At 50.4% G+C, this 16104-nt stretch overlaps 1 protein-coding gene across 10 annotated transcripts in view; it reads left to right on the top strand.

Moving 5' to 3' along the window:
• Window positions 1-16104, top strand: part of LOC115119506 (transcription factor COE1-A-like) — a 389994-nt gene that overhangs the window by 299678 nt on the left and 74212 nt on the right. The gene's annotated exons all lie outside the window — the stretch shown is intronic.

Below are 16104 nucleotides of genomic sequence, written 5' to 3'. Positions count from 1 at the left end.
TACAGACTACCTGTCTCTCTCCATACAGACTACCTGTCTCTCTCCATACAGACTACCTGTCTCCTCCATACAGACTACCTGTCTCTCTCCATACAGACTACCTGTCTCTCTCCATACAGACTACCTGTCTCCTCCATACAGACTACCTGTCTCCCTCCATACAGACTACCTGTCTCTCTCCATACAGACTACCTGTCTCCTGTCTCTCTCCATACAGACTACCTGTCTCTCTCCATACAGACTACCTGTCTCCCTCTATACAGACTACCTGTCTCTCTCCATACAGACTACCTGTCTCCCTCTATACAGACTACCTGTCTCCTCCATACAGACTACCTGTCTCCCTCCATACAGACTACCTGTCTCTCTCCATACAGACTACCTGTCTCTCTCCATACAGACTACCTGTCTCTCTCCATACAGACTACCTGTCTCTCTCCATACAGACTACCTGTCTCCCATACAGACTACCTGTCTCTCTCCATACAGACTACCTGTCTCTCTCCATACAGTCTCCTCCATACAGACTACCTGTCTCTCTCCATACAGACTACCTGTCTGACTCTGTCTCTCTCATACAGACTACCTGTCTCTCTCCATACAGACTACCTGTCTCTCTCCATACAGACTACCTGTCTCTCTCCATACAGACTACCTGTCTCCTCTATACAGGCTACCTGTCTCTCTCCATACAGACTACCTGTCTCCTCCATACAGACTACCTGTCTCCCTCTCCACAGACTACCTGTCTCTCTCCATACAGACTACCTGTCTCTCTCCATACAGACTACCTGTCTCCTCCATACAGACTACCTGTCTCTCTCCATACAGACTACCTGTCTCTCTCCATACAGACTACCTGTCTCTCTCCATACAGACTACCTGTCTCTCTCCATACAGACTACCTGTCTCTCTCCATACAGACTACCTGTCTCCCTCTATACAGACTACCTGTCTCTCTCCATACAGACTACCTGTCTCTCTCCATACAGGCTACCTGTCTCCCTCCATACAGACTACCTGTCTCTCTCCTCTCAGACTACCTGTCTCTCTCCATACAGACTACCTGTCTCTCTCTATACAGACTACCTGTCTCTCTCCATACAGACTACCTGTCTCCCTCCATACAGACTACCTGTCTCTCTCCATACAGACTACCTGTCTCCCTCTATACAGGCTACCTGTCTCTCTCCATACAGACTACCTGTCTCTCTCCATACAGACTACCTGTCTCCCTCTATACAGACTACCTGTCTCTCTCCATACAGACTACCTGTCTCTCTCCATACAGGCTACCTGTCTCCCTCCATACAGACTACCTGTCTCTCTCCATACAGACTACCTGTCTCTCTCCATACAGACTACCTGTCTCTCTCCCCTCAGACTACCTGTCTCTCTCCATACAGACTACCTGTCTCTCTCTATACAGACTACCTGTCTCTCTCCATACAGACTACCTGTCTCCTCCATACAGACTACCTGTCTCTCTCCATACAGACACCTGTCTCCTCCATACAGACTACCTGTCTCTCTCCATACAGACTACCTGTCTCTCTCTATACATACTACCTGTCTCTCTCCATACAGACTACCTGTCTCCCTCCATACAGACTACCTGTCTCCCTCCATACAGCCTACCTGTCTCTCTCCATACAGGCTACCTGTCTCCCTCCATACAGACTACCTGTCTCTCTCCATACAGGCTACCTGTCTCTCTCCATACAGACTACCTGTCTCTCTCCATACAGACTACCTGTCTCTCTCCATACAGACTACCTGTCTCCCTCCATACAGACTACCTGTCTCTCTCCATACAGACTACCTGTCTCTCTCCATACAGACTACCTGTCTCTCTCTATACAGACTACCTGTCTATCTCCGCCATCCGCTCCGGTAGTTACCTCACCCTGCGTCACAGTCGACTTCTCTCCCGGGTGAAAGGTCGTCACGAGGAGCGCTCATTGGCTCTCCATCTGATTCTGTTTGTTTTTGTTGTTGTTGCCTCTCTGAAAGCGCAGTTAACCACACACACTCTGCACAAAAGAGAGCCCGGAGTTTAAAGTAATTGTAAATCAAAAAGAAATGAAGAGAGAAAATGTCTGTAATGTGGCTGGCAGATGGGTTTCCAGAGAGAGCTGTATGTCTGCTTGATCTGCGTGGTGAAATGTAAAGCACAACACATATTCCTAATGACACCCAGCCGGGCCTTCTCTCACACGTGTCATCTCTTCTCTGTGTCTGATATATGATCAAACTCCTCAGTCTCCAGCTTCAGCACAGACACACAAATCCCACTGTGTTATTTTGGTCTAGCAGCACTCCCATGCCACCTCCCGCCACAGTCCCAGTGTCCTCTTCGTCCCTCCTGTCCCTGTCCTTCTCCTAGCCTCCCATGCCACCTCCCACCACAGTCCCAGTGTCCTCTATGTTCCTCCTGTCCTTCTCCTAGCCTCCCATGCCACCTCTCTCCACAGTCCCAGTGTCCTCTACGTCCCTCCTGTCCCTCTCCTTCTCCTAGCCTCCCATGCCACCTCTCTCCACAGTCCCAGTGTCCTCCTGTCCCTCTCCTTCTCCTAGCCTCCCATGTCCCTCCTGTCCCTCTCCTTCTCCTAGCCTCCCATGCCACCTCTCTCCACAGTCCCAGTGTCCTCTACGTCCCTCCTGTCCCTCTCCTTCTCCTAGCCTCCCATGCCACCTCTCTCCACAGTCCCAGTGTCCTCTACGTCCCTCCTGTCCCTCTCCTTCTCCTAGCCTCCCATGCCACCTCTCTCCACAGTCCCAGTGTCCTCTTCGTCCCTCCTGTCCCTGTCCTTCACCTGGCCTTGGCCACAGTCAGGCACCAGTCAGGTCTGCTGAGTAGAACTCACCACTAGAGATCTGACTCTAAACCTCATTGTATTCCTTTGATGTCTTCAGTTGGCGCTTCATTGTGGGCTGACTTGGCTGACAGGGCTCCTGTGCCAGCGTGAAGTGCACCCGTCCTGGGCAGGGCGATTGGGTAGGTGGGTGGCAGCTGGACGCCGTGGCACCCGTGGGACAGCTGAAAGAACTAATCAGCAGCTGGCGTGGAGAAGGAGTGCGGTGGAGCTGAGGGCCTAATTAAATCAATACAGGCATCGGCATTGGTAACCTCTCAACCACCCCTCCCCCACAGCCACTATGGCTGGGCCAGGTAGAAATAAAAGACTACCTGGTAACTACGGGGTCCATGTCGGCCGCCATCGGCCAGAGAATCAGTCAGACAGAAGGATCCCCAACCTCCTCCTACAACAAGGTTAATGACAGGCTAGTAGACAGGAGGAGATCATTGCAGTGTTATAGTGGAGTGGGTGCAGCCACAATCTACAACCTACTGTAAAGGTCTCTCTAGGTCTCTCTCTCTCTGTCTCTCTCTGTCTGTCTGTCTGTCTGTCTGTCTGTCTCTCTCTCTCTCTCTCTCTCTCTCTCTCTCTCTCTCTCTCTCTCTCTCTTTCTCTCTCTCTCCCTCTCTCTCTCTCTGTCTGTCTGTCTCTCTCTGTCTCTCTCTCTGTCTCTGTCTCTGTCTCTGTCTCTCTCTCTCTCTCTCTCTCTCTCTCTCTCTGTGTCTGTCTCTCTCTCTCCCTCTCTCATTCTTCTCTCCCTTACATTCTTATATATATATCACTCTTCCCCTTTCTCTCTCTCTCTCTCTCTCTCTCTCTCTCTCTCTCTCTCTCCCCCCTCTCTCTCCTGTTTTATTCTGTCCTATTGTGGGCTACATGTTACATTTGTCAAAAAGACAAATAAGAGGATTGTTAGCACTCCCCCTAGCACATGAGATCCCGGATGTGTGTTCTGGTGATGTTTGTAGTGTGTTGTTGATGCTCAGCCACCACCATGTGTTGTTGATGCTCAGCCACCACCATGTGTTGTTGATGCTCAGCCACCACCATGTGTTGTTGATGCTCAGCCACCACCATGTGTTGTTGATGCTCAGCCACCACCATGTGTTGTTGACACTCAGCCACCACCACCATGTGTTGTTGATGCTCAGCCACCACCACCATGTGTTGTTGACACTCAGCCACCACCACCATGTGTTGTTGATGCTCAGCCACCACCATGTGTTTGTGATGCTCAGCCACCACCATGTGTTGTTGACACTCAGCCACCACCACCATGTGTTGTTGATGCTCAGCCACCACCATGTGTTGTTGATGCTCAGCCACCACCATGTGTAGTTGATGCTCAGCCACCACCACCATGTGTTGTTGATGCTCAGCCACCACCACCATGTGTAGTTGATGCTCAGCCACCACCACCATGTGTTGTTGATGCTCAGCCACCACCATGTGTTGTTGATGCTCAGCCACCACCACCACCACCATGTGTTGTTGATGCTCAGCCACCACCATGTGTTGTTGATGCTCAGCCACCACCATGTGTTGTTGATGCTCAGCCACCACCATGCGTTGTTGATGCTCAGCCACCACCACCATGTGTTGTTGATGCTCAGCCACCACCACCATGTGTAGTTGATGCTCAGCCACCACCACCATGTGTTGTTGATGCTCAGCCACCACCACCATGTGTTGTTGATGCTCAGCCACCACCACCACCATGTGTTGTTGACGCTCAGCCACCACCACCATGTGTTGTTGACGCTCAGCCACCACCATGTGTTGTTGATGCTCAGCCACCACCATGTGTTGTTGATGCTCAGCCACCACCATGTGTTGTTGATGCTCAGCCACCACCATGTGTTGTTGATGCTCAGCCACCACCATGTGTTGTTGACACTCAGCCACCACCACCATGTGTTGTTGATGCTCAGCCACCACCACCATGTGTTGTTGACACTCAGCCACCACCACCATGTGTTGTTGATGCTCAGCCACCACCATGTGTTGTTGATGCTCAGCCACCACCATGTGTTGTTGACACTCAGCCACCACCACCATGTGTTGTTGATGCTCAGCCACCACCATGTGTTGTTGATGCTCAGCCACCACCATGTGTAGTTGATGCTCAGCCACCACCACCATGTGTTGTTGATGCTCAGCCACCACCACCATGTGTAGTTGATGCTCAGCCACCACCACCATGTGTTGTTGATGCTCAGCCACCACCATGTGTTGTTGATGCTCAGCCACCACCACCACCACCATGTGTTGTTGATGCTCAGCCACCACCATGTGTTGTTGATGCTCAGCCACCACCATGTGTTGTTGATGCTCAGCCACCACCATGCGTTGTTGATGCTCAGCCACCACCACCATGTGTTGTTGATGCTCAGCCACCACCACCATGTGTAGTTGATGCTCAGCCACCACCACCATGTGTTGTTGATGCTCAGCCACCACCACCATGTGTTGTTGATGCTCAGCCACCACCACCACCATGTGTTGTTGACGCTCAGCCACCACCACCATGTGTTGTTGACGCTCAGCCACCACCATGTGTTGTTGATGCTCAGCCACCACCATGTGTTGTTGATGCTCAGCCACCACCATGTGTTGTTGATGCTCAGCCACCACCATGTGTTGTTGATGCTCAGCCACCACCATGTGTTGTTGATGCTCAGCCACCACCACCATGTGTTGTTGATGCTCAGCCACCACCACCATGTGTTGTTGACGCTCAGCCACCACCATGTGTTGTTGATGCTCAGCCACCACCATGTGTTTTGATGCTCAGCCACCACCATGTGTTGTTGACGCTCAGCCACCACCATGTGTTGTTGACGCTCAGCCACCACCATGTGTTGTTGACGCTCAGCCACCACCATGTGTTGTTGATGCTCAGCCACCACCATGTGTTGTTGATGCTCAGCCACCACCATGTGTTGTTGACGCTCAGCCACCACCATGTGTTGTTGACGCTCAGCCACCACCATGTGTTGTTGATGCTCAGCCACCACCACCATGTGTTGTTGATGCTCAGCCACCACCACCATGTGTTGTTGACGCTCAGCCACCACCACCATGTGTTGTTGACGCTCAGCCACCACCACCATGTGTTGTTGATGCTCAGCCACCACCACCATGTGTTGTTGATGCTCAGCCACCACCATGTGTTGTTGATGCTCAGCCACCACCATGTGTTGTTGATGCTCAGCCACCACCATGTGTTGTTGATGCTACAGTAACGCCTGACTCCATGCACAAATAGAGGTTTAGCTGACCTGAGGCTGAACCCTCAGTAGTTACCTTAAGGAGGGGGGGGGGGTATCAGATCCACACATTTTGTAACACTGAATCAACAGAATGAGAAATGAGAAATAATTCTCTAATTTCTCTCAGATCAAAGACAGTAGTTACACCATACCATAACTTTCATGTTGTTATTGGAAAAGAGAATTACCTGGTTAAATAAAGGAGAAATCAATCAAATCCTGGCGATGACATACGCTGTACAACATGATTCACAGCAGAGAGAGTAGAACTGACCCAACTCCAGCCACTTTAATAATGGGAATTGATGGGAAATGATGTAAATATATCACTAGCCACTTTAAACAATGCTACCTTATATAATGTTACTTACCCTACACTATTCATCTCATATGCATATGTATATACTGTACTCTAGATCATCGACTGCATTCTTATGTCACTAGCCACTTTAACTATGCCACTTTGTTTACTTTGTCTACATACTCATCTCATATGTATATACTGTACTCGATACCATCTACTGTATGCTGCTCTGTACCATCACTCATTCATATATCCTTATGTACATATTCCTTATCCCCTTACACTGTGTATAAGACAGTAGTTTTGGAATTGTTAGTTAGATTACTTGTTGGTTATCACTGCATTGTCGGAACTAGAAGCACAAGCATTTCGCTACACTCGCACTAACATCTGCTAACCATGTGTATGTGACAAATAAAATTTGATTTGATTTTGATTTGAATATAGTCACATCCAGGAATGCTCTCTGAACTCATTGAATTCCTACTCTGTAAAGCTACAGTGTAGTGTACACAGGAGTGGAGTGTGAATCAAGGCCATTGAAAGGTAGAGCTGTACATCTGCAGTGTCCACCACACCTTTATCTCGTCCCTGGTTTAACGGCCAGTGGATGGATGGAATTATCATCCTTTTCACAGTTCACTTTATGCTGCCTCAAAAACAAGCCAGGTACAAATTAAAGAATAAAAAGCAGTTCTTTTTAGAAATGGATTTCAGGCGTACATGTCATTTCTCCCTCCCTGTACAAGGCCGCATTTAGCCAATCAGATCCCCCCCCACTCAGATAAAAAAAAACAAGAAAAAAACAGCCTCACAAGGTGTATGGAAAATTGTACAAAAATAAGATTATATTCTATTGATCCCAAAGTGGTATGGGCTTGGAAAACATTACTAATCTATAATAAGGAAATGAAAAGAAGCAATAATTCAGAGGAATTGAAAGTATCGATTCCCATCCACAGCCATGAGCTCACACTAGAGAAGCATTTAGCCTGAGGGGGAGGAGAGGAGAGGCAGTGCAGTATTCCCTTACTCACTACCGGTCTCCCTGTTCTCCTCTCTGGTTCCCCCCGTTCTCCCTGTTCTCCTCCCTGGTTCCCCCCGTTCTCCCTGTTCTCCTCTCTGGTTCCCCCGTTCTCCCTGTTCTCCTCTCTGGTTCCCCCGTTCTCCCTGTTCTCCTCCCTGGTTCCCCCCGTTCTCCCTGTTCTCCTCTCTGGTTCCCCCCGTTCTCCCTGTTCTCCTCTCTGGTTCCCCCCGTTCTCCCTGTTCTCCTCTCTGGTTCCCCCCGTTCTCCCTGTTCTCCTCCCTGGTTCCCCCGTTCTCCCTGTTCTCCTCTCTGGTTCCCCCGTTCTCCCTGTTCTCCTCCCTGGTTCCCCCGTTCTCCCTGTTCTCCTCTCTGGTTCCCCCGTTCTCCCTGTTCTCCTCCCTGGTTCCCCCGTTCTCCCTGTTCTCCTCTCTGGTTCCCCCCCGTTCTCCCTGTTCTCCTCCCTGGTTCCCCCGTTCTCCTGTTCTCCTCTCTGGTTCCCCCCGTTCTCCCTGTTCTCCTCCCTGGTTCCCCCGTTCTCCCTGTTCTCCTCTCTGGTTCCCCCGTTCTCCCTGTTCTCCTTGCCTGGTTCCCCCGTTCTCCCTGTTCTCCTCTCTGGTTCCCCCGTTCTCCCTGTTCTCCTCCCTGGTTCCCCCGTTCTCCCTGTTCTCCTCTCTGGTTCCCCCGTTCTCCCTGTTCTCCTCCCTGGTTCCCCCCGTTCTCCCTGTTCTCCTCTTTGGTTCCCCCGTTCTCCCTGTACTCCTCCCTGGTTCCCCCCGTTCTCCCTGTTCTCCTCTCTAGTTCCCCCCGTTCTCCCTGTTCTCCTCTCTGGTTCCCCCCGTTCTCCCCGTTCTCCTCCCTCATTCTCCCCCAGTCCATTCCAGCCCAATGGTTGTTAAACTGCAGGCCTGCAGCCTTGGTCTGTCTGGTCGGTCTGGTCGGTCTGGTCTGTCTGGTCGGTCTGGCCTGTCTGTCCTGTCTGGTCTGTCTGATCGGTCTGGTCGGTCTGGCCTGTCTGTCCTGTCTGGTCTGTCTGGTTGGTCTGGCCTGTCTGTCCTGTCTGGTCTGTCTGGTCTGTCTGGTCGGTCTGGTCGGTCTGGTCTGTCTGGTCGGTCTGGCCTGTCTGTCCTGTCTGGTCTGTCTGGTCTGTCTGGTCTGTCTGGTCTCTGGTCGGTCTGGTCTGTCTGGTCGGTCTGGCCTGTCTGGTCGGTCTGGCCTGTCTGGCCTGTCTGGTCCTGTCTGGCCTGTCTGGTCTGTCTGGCCTGTCTGGTTAAAACTCACAGAGGTGAAAACACACCGAAAACAAAGGAAACAATGGAAGCAATGTTGGTGTTTTATGTACACTGTATTTTTAGTAAACTTCCTAGGCTGTTGGAAGAGGCAGGTGAAGAGAATAGTGTGAAAGTACATACTATTCTAGTTGTGTTGGTTTCATTAGAAGGTTTATAGTGTACTACATGTTGAACACTGCTCAGTGGAGGTGTATGTGGATCTGCAGTGTGCAGTGTTGTCTGTCCGTGTCCCAGTATGTATCAGTAGATGGGAGTTCAGGAGTGATTTAAGTTCCCTCCTCGCTCTCCCCATACTGGCCTTAGCTCTGACCCATTTTTAAGGGAGGGGGGGGGAGAGTCTGACCCCCCTCCTTACTCTCTTCCTCTCCTCTCCTCTTCTCCCCGTGCACTCACACCATCCTCTTCTCCAGGTCATTATTGTGAAATATGATGAGGCCTGGATATGCCCTCATGAAATTTCAATGAGCATTGATCTGTGTGATTGCAAGGAATCCTTCACATAGTGGTTTGAGTAGGGGGAGAGGGAGGAGGAGAGGGAGGAAGAGAGGGAGATAGGGAGGGGGGAGTTGTGTTAATTTATTTATTGCTGTTTAGTTTTACTCGTTTGAATCTGTTCTGGTTTGGTAGAGGGCTGTCAGAATGCCTGTCCCTATGAGGCTCCTGAGTGGCGCAGCGGTCTAAGGCACTGCCTGTCACTACAGTCCCTGGTTCAAATCCAGGCTGTATCACAACCGGCCATGATTGGGAGTCCCATAAGGCGACGGACAATTGGCCCAGCGTTGCCGGGGTAGGCCGTCATTGTAAATAAGGATTTGTTCTTAACTGACTTGCCTAGTTAAATAAAGGTTAAAAAAAATAATGTTTTAAGTAAAAATAAATATGATACCATGTCATTATTCTGCCATATACACTACTAGACTGTTGAAAATCCACAGTGTCAAAAACCACCAGCATGATCTTGGAATATTCTCCTGACACTTATTTTCCCTTCTTGCTACGTTTGGCTGTGGTGTGGTGTGAAAGGGTTGCTGTAGTGTCCAGTAATGTGTTGATCTCTGACCGTGGTCGAGTAGGGTTACTAAGATGAAGTAATGTCATGTGTTCTGTTCTCAAGGTATAAATTGGAGTAAACTCCAAGGACAAATTCCTGTTCGTATTGGGTCACTTTACAAAAAAAATAAAAAAAATAAAAAAAATATCATCACTGCAATTTCTTTTCTCTTCAGTAATTGTGCCGCTGCCATTTTTTTGCAAGGAGTCAAAATAAGGGCTGAGTTGGTACAACCTCCTGCTATTTCTGTGTAAAACCACTAGCTAATGCAGGGAGAAACACAAACCAGCGTCTCTTCCCAAAGTCAACACGGGTTAAAGTGGAAAACAATGACACAGTTAGAGGAGTGAATTCTCCTTCATTATAAACACTCTCCATGTGGTTTGAGCTGTTTCACATGTAGAGAGGACAGAGATCACTCCATTCAACAAACATGTTTATTTGGTCAAGTTTCACTAGCGCCATATCTATAGTGTGGTGTTTCATTAAACTGTCTGTTTCTAAAGACACAAGGGCACGAGTTTCCTGATAAGATGGTGTGGGTTGTTGGTTGACAGGCGTTTCCTGATAAGATGGTGTGGGTTGTTGGTTGACAGACGTTTCCTGATAAGATGGTGTGGGTTGTTGGTTGACAGGCGTTTCCTGATAAGATGGTGTGGGTTGTTGGTTGACAGGCGTTTCCTGATAAGATGGTGTGGGTTGTTGGTTGACAGGCGTTTCCTGATAAGATGGTGTGGGTTGTTGGTTGACAGGCGTTTCCTGATAAGATGGTGTGGGTTGTTGGTTGACAGGCGTTTCCTGATAAGATGGTGTGGGTTGTTGGTGTACAGGCGTTTCCTGATAAGATGGTGTGGGTTGTTGGTGTACAGGCGTTTCCTGATAAGATGGAGTGTGTAGCTGGTTGACAGACGTTTCCTGATAAGATGGTGTGGGTTGTTGGTTGACAGGCGTTTCCTGATAAGATGGTGTGGGTTGTTGGTTGACAGGCGTTTCCTGATAAGATGGTGTGGGTTGTTGGTTGACAGGCGTTTCCTGATAAGATGGTGTGGGTTGTTGGTTGACAGGAGTTTCCTGATAAGATGGTGTGGGTTGTTGGTTGACAGGCGTTTCCTGATAAGATGGTGTGGGTTGTTGGTTGACAGACGTTTCCTGATAAGATGGTGTGGGTTGTTGGTTGACATGCGTTTCCTGATAAGATGGTGTGGGTTGTTGGTTGACAGACGTTTCCTGATAAGATGGTGTGGGTTGTTGGTTGACAGACGTTTCCTGATAAGATGGTGTGGGTTGTTGGTGTACAGGAGTTTCCTGATAAGATGGTGTGGGTTGTTGGTTGACAGGCGTTTCCTGATAAGATGGTGTGGGTTGTTGGTTGACAGGCGTTTCCTGATAAGATGGTGTGGGTTGTTGGTTAACAGACGTTTCCTGATAAGATGGTGTGGGTTGTTGGTTGACAGGCGTTTCCTGATAAGATGGTGTGGGTTGTTGGTTGACAGGCGTTTCCTGATAAGATGGTGTGGGTTGTTGGTGTGACAGACGTTTCCTGATAAGATGGAGTGTGTAGCTGGTTGTTTGTCTTTAACATGTTTAGTTTTGTAACTGTTTTGAGTTATTTTACTAAGCCAAATTAGTCATGCGGAACAGCTTTTGACTGTGATTGTCTATGATTGGACTATGATTATAGCTTGTGGCAGGTAAACTAGTTAAGAGTGTTGAGCCAGTAAGTGGAAGGTTACTGGTTCCAGTCCCAGAGCCGACTAGGTAAGTTTCAAAGACAGTTAACCCTAATTACTCCTATAAGTTGCTCTGGATCAGCTGTCAGCTTTTGACCACCTCTCCACTTCATTCATATGAATGGGAACATATGTGCACATTTGAAAGCCTATAAAGTCCCCTGTTATATTGGTCGGTCTCTTTGCATAGACTAGTACTTTGACCTTTGCCCCCAGTCCCACATAGATTTAAATGTGTTTTCATGAGGTTTTTACAGCGTTGGAAGTGGAGGAAAGGTTAGTTCTTTCCAAAGACAAAACAAACATATTTTGTAGCTGATTATGCTTGAGCGCTTTGAATGTTTTTCTCTCTCAGCCGGCATCAACAGTGAAGGGAAATCATGTTTTTCTCTCTCAGCCGGCATCAACAGTGAAGGGAAATCATGTTTTTCTCTCTCAGCCGGCATCAACAGTGAAGGGAAATCATGTTTTTCTCTCTCAGCCTGGCATCAACAGTGAAGGGAAATCATGTTTTCTCTCTCAGCCGGCATCAACAGTGAAGGGAAATCATGTTTTTCTCAGCCGGCATCAACAGAAGGGAAATCATGTTTTTCCTCAGTCCCACATCAGTGAAAAATCATGTTTTTCTCTCTCAGCCGGTTTCAACAGTGAAGGGAAATCATGTTTTCTCTCTCAGCCGGCATCAACAGTGAAGGGAAATCATGTTTTTCTCTCTCAGCCGGCATCAACAGTGAAGGGAAATCATGTTTTTCTCTCTCAGCCGGCATCAACAGTGAAGGGAAATCATGTTTTTCTCTCTCAGCCGGCATCAACAGTGAAGGGAAATCATGTTTTTCTCTCTCAGCCGGCATCAACAGTGAAGGGAAATCATATTTTGTTTTGTTTTTAATGAACACCACAAAACATCTCATTTTGTCATGTTGATATTGCTCCTGTGCATGTTTCGCTTCAAACGGCCTGCTCCAGACAGCCTGCGCATCTCCCTTCCTTTCCTACCCCTCCTTCCCCGGTCCTCTCACTCCTCTCCCTCCCCCTCCCCTCCTTTCCTCTGCCTCCTCTTGCTGCCCTCTATCCTCTCGTTAAGTGAATATTATCTGCTCTCCTAGTGCGAAGATTGTGCCCAATGTGGAAATCGATAGCAATAAAGGGGACTAAACAGCCTCTGACATCCACAACTGCGTGGCCATGTTGACACACAGAGCAGAGCCCATCCATCTCCATATCCGCTTGTTAATGGAGCCTTTACAGGCAGCCTCACCCAGCCCCCAGCCCCCAACCCCCAGCCCCGACCCCCAGCCCCCAGCCCCGACCCCCAGCCCCTAGCCCCGGCCCTCAGCCCCCAACCCCCAGCCCCGACCCCCAGCCCCGACCCCCAGCCCCGACCCCAGCCCCTAGCCCCGGCCCTCAGCCCCAACCCCAGCCCCTAGCCCCAGCCCTCAGCCCCCAACCCCCAGCCCCTAGCCCCGACCCCCAGCCCCGACCCCCAGCCCCGACCCCCAGCCCCTAGCCCCAGCCCTCAGCCCCCAACCCCAGCCCCTAGCCCCGACCCCCAGCCCCGACCCCCAGCCCCGACCCCCAGCCCCTAGCCCCAGCCCTCAGCCCCCAACCCCCAGCACCTAGCCCCGGCCCTCATCCCCCAGCCCCGACCCCCAGCCCTCAGCCCCGAACCCCAGCCCCGACCCCCAGCTCTAGCCCCGGCCCTCAGCCCCCAACCTCCAGCCCCGCCCCCAGTCCCTAGCCCCGGCCATTCCCCAGCCCCCAGCCCCGACCCCCAGCCCCGACCCCAGCCCCTAGCCCGGCCCTCATCCCCAGCCCCCAGCCCACACTCCCCCTCACCCCACACTCCCCCTCACCCCACACTCCTTACTCCACCCCACACTCCCCCTCACCCCACACTCCTTACTACACCCCACACTCCTTACTACACTCCCACCCCCTCACCCAACACTCCTTACTCCACCCACACTCCTTACTCCACCCCACACTCCCCCTCACCCCACTCCTTACTACACCCCACACTCCTTACTACAACCCACACTCCTTACTCCATCCCACACTCCTTACTCCATCCCACACTCCCCCTCACCCAACACTCCTTACTCCACCCACACTCCTTACTCCATCCCACACTCCTTACTCCATCCCACACTCCTTACTCCATCCCACACTCCTTACTCCATCCCACACCCCCTCACCCAACACTCCTTACTCCACCCCACTCCTTACTCCATCCCACACTCCTTACTCCACCCCACACTCCTTACTCCATCCCACACTCCTTACTCCATCCCACACTCCCCCTCACCCAACACTCCTTACTCCATCCCACACTCCACCCCACACTCCCCCTCACCCCACACTCCTTACTACCCCCACACTCCTTACTCCATCCCACACTCCTTACTCCATCCCACACTCCTTACTCCATCCCACACTCCTTACTCCATCCCACACTCCCCCTCACCCAACACTCCTTACTCCACCCCACACTCCTTACTCCATCCCACACTCCTTACTCCACCCCACACTCCTTACTCCATCCCACACTCCTTACTCCATCCCACACTCCCCCTCACCCAACACTCCTTACTCCATCCCACACTCCTTACTCCACCCCACACTCCCCCTCACCCCACACTCCTTACTACACCCCACACTCCTTACTCCACCCCACACTCCTTACTCCATCCCACACTCCTTACTCCACCCCACACTCCTTACTCCATCCCACACTCCTTACTCCATCCCACACTCCCCCTCACCCAACACTCCTTACTCCATCCCACACTCCTTACTCCACCCCACACTCCTTACTCCATCCCACACTCCTTACTCCATCCCACACTCCCCTCACCCAACACTCCTTACTCCATCCCACACTCCTTACTCCATCCCACACTCCCCCTCACCCAACACTCCTTACTCCATCCCACACTCCTTACTCCATCCCACACTCCCCCTCACCCAACACTCCTTACTCCATCCCACACTCCTTACTCCATCCCACACCCCCTCCCCAACACTCCCCCTCACCCAACACTCCTTACTACACCCAACACTCCTTACTACACCCCACACTCCTTACTACACCCCACACTCCTTACTACACCCCACACTCCTTACTACACCCCACACTCCTTACTACACCCCACACTCCTTACTACACCCCACACTTTTTATTTTTATTTTTTTATTTCACCTTTATTTAACCAGGTAGGCTAGCTGAGAACAGGTTCTCATTTGCAACTGCAACCTGGCCAAGATAAAGCATAGCAGAGTGAACAGACAACACAGAGTTACACATGGAGTAAACAATTAACAAGTCAATAACACAGTAGAGAAAAAAAGGGGAGTCTATATACAATGTGTGCAAAAGGCATGAGGAGGTAGGCGAATAATTACAATATTGCAGATTAACACTGGAGTGATAAATGATCAGATGATCATGTACAGGTAGAGATATTTGTGTGCAAAAGAGCAGAAAGGTAAATAAATAAAAACTGTGGGGATGAGGTAGGTGAGAATGGGTGGGCTATTTACCAATAGATTATGTACAGCTGCAGCGATCGGTTAGCTGCTCAGATAGCTGATGTTTGAAGTTGGTGAGGGAGATAAAAGTCTCCAACTTCAGCGATTTTTTGCAAATCGTTCCAGTCACAGGCAGCAGAGTACTGGAAACGAAAGGCGGCGAATGAGGTGTTGGCTTTGGGGATGCTCAATGAGATACACCTGCTGGAGCGCGTACTACGGATGGGTGTTGCCATCGTGACCAGTGAGCTGAGATAAGGCGGAGCTTTGCCTAGCATGGCCTTGTAGATGACCTGGAGCCAGTGGGTCTGGCGGCGAATATGCGAGGGGCCAGCCGACTAGAGCATACAAGTCGCAGTGGTGGGTAGTATAAGGTGCTTTAGTGACAAAAACGGATGGCACTGTGATAAACTGCATCAGTTTGCTGAGAAGAGTGTTGGAAGCCATTTTGTAGATGACATTGCCGAAGTCGAGGATCGGTAGGATAGTCAGTTTTACTAGGGTAAAGCTTGGCAGCGTGAGTGAAGGAGGCTTTGTTGCGGAATAGAAAGCCGACTCTTGATTTGATTTTCGATTTGAGATGTTTGATTCTGGAAGGAGAGTTTGATATGGGTCTGGAAAGGAGACACCTAGGTACTTATAGGTGTCCACATATTCAAGGTTGGAACCATCCAGTGTGGTGATGCTAGTCGAACAGCGGGTGCAGGCAGCGATCGGTTGAAAAGCATGCATTTGGTTTACTAGCGTTTAAGAGCAGTTGGAGGCCACGGAAGGAGTGTTGTATGGGCGTGAAGCTCGATTGGAGGTTAGATAGCACAGTGTCCAATGACGGGCCGAAAGTGTATAGAATGGTGTCGTCTGCGTAGAGGTGGATCAGGGAATCGCCCGCAGCAAGAGCAACATCATTGATATACACAGAGAAAAAGAGTCGGCCCGAGAATTGAACCTGTGGCACCCCCATAGAGACTGCCAGAGGACCGGACAACATGCCCTCCGATTTGACACACTGAACTCTGTCTGCAAAGTAATTGGTGAACCAGGC

Source organism: Oncorhynchus nerka, linkage group LG10 (genome assembly GCF_034236695.1).
Source record: "Oncorhynchus nerka isolate Pitt River linkage group LG10, Oner_Uvic_2.0, whole genome shotgun sequence".
In the NCBI taxonomy this organism is placed as follows: Eukaryota; Metazoa; Chordata; class Actinopteri; order Salmoniformes; family Salmonidae; genus Oncorhynchus; species Oncorhynchus nerka.
Note: the sequence above shows the minus strand (reverse complement) of the source record. Positions and strands in the feature narration are given on the sequence as shown.